The 1,376-nt window shown below is 39.7% G+C and overlaps 1 protein-coding gene across 9 annotated transcripts in view; it reads left to right on the plus strand.

The window, feature by feature from the left end:
• Positions 1-1,376, plus strand: part of RCBTB1 (RCC1 and BTB domain containing protein 1) — a 52,247-nt gene that overhangs the window by 15,032 nt on the left and 35,839 nt on the right. The gene's annotated exons all lie outside the window — the stretch shown is intronic.

The following is a 1,376-nucleotide window of genomic DNA, read 5'->3' on the forward strand; positions in this document are numbered from 1 at the left end:
ATGCCCAGCTAATTTTTGTATTTTTAGTAGAGACGGGGTTTCACCATGTTGACCAGGATGGTCTCGATCTCTTGACCTCGTGATCCACCCGCCTCGGCCTCCCAAAGTGCTGGGATTACATGCGTGAGCCACCGCACCCGGCCTTTTTAAATTTTTAAAAGCATTTAAGATCATCTTACCATACAAAGAATACTTAAACATAAAGAACAAGAAAAAGAACAATGATCCAGTAGAAAATATAGGCACTTTGCACAGAAGCCTGACAGTGGGCTCTTAAAATGAGAGTGAGAGGTAAAGAGTACAGACTCAGGCTTCAGGTTGCCTGGGTGCACATCCCGACTCTGCTGCTTATGAGTTTGAGCAGATTCTTACAATTTTCTCCATTTCCTTATTGGTAAAGTGAGGATTAAATGAATGGATAAATATAAAATTACTTAGACTAGTGCTTGGCAGATAGTGGTCAGTAAGTTAGTTGTTATTGTTGCAATTCTTCTTCTTATTATTATTATTATTTGAGATGGAGTGTCACTCTGTCGCCAGGCTGGAGTGCAGTGGTGCGATCTTGGCTCACAGCAACCTCCGCCTCCTGGGTAGCTGGGAGTACAGGCCGGCGCCACTGTGCCAGCTAATTTTTGTATTTTTAGTAGAGACGAGGTTTCACCATGTTGGCTAGGATGGTCTTGATCTCTTGAGGTCGTGATCTCCCGCTTTGGCCTCCCAAATATTCTAATTATTTTTTTTTTAAGTGATATCCCAACTCACTCATCACAGGGTAATGCCAGTTTCAACAAAAGTGAAATACCATGAGAGTACACTGTGGGAAGTGTGTGTGTAAACAGGCGCCATCCTACATGAATGGTGGTTTTATACATGGGCACTACTTCGTTGGAAGACTGAAATACTACTAGCTAGTAACGGTAAAATAGCTATTAGACTTTGACCTAGCAATTTTCAGTTTTAGGAATTTATTCTGGAAATTTATGTATAAAACAAGACATGTCTATACAATAATATGCAGGCAATAATTGCAGTATTCTAGCAAAAGACTGGAATTGACTTAAATGTCTCTCAGTAGAAAACAAGGTATATTGCTAAATCAATGTAATGGAATGCTACAGTAGCATTGAAAATAAATGGAACAGGTCTATATGTGCTTATATAGAATTATTTCCCCAATGTACTGTTAAGTAGGGAAAAAAAGCTTCCATTTGTGCTTTTGTTTTTAAAGAAACATACACCCATGCATACATGTAGTGCTTCCATAAGTATACACTATCTCCAGAAGGAATTACAGATCACTGGGAACAGTGGTGGCCTTTGAGGAGAGGGTCAGGGAGGGTTGGTAGGGAGACTTACTTTCTTTCTTTTTTTTTTTT

The sequence above is a fragment of the Cebus imitator genome, unplaced genomic scaffold, assembly GCF_001604975.1.
Source record: "Cebus imitator isolate Cc_AM_T3 unplaced genomic scaffold, Cebus_imitator-1.0 Scaffold94, whole genome shotgun sequence".
NCBI lineage: Eukaryota > Metazoa > Chordata > Mammalia > Primates > Cebidae > Cebus > Cebus imitator.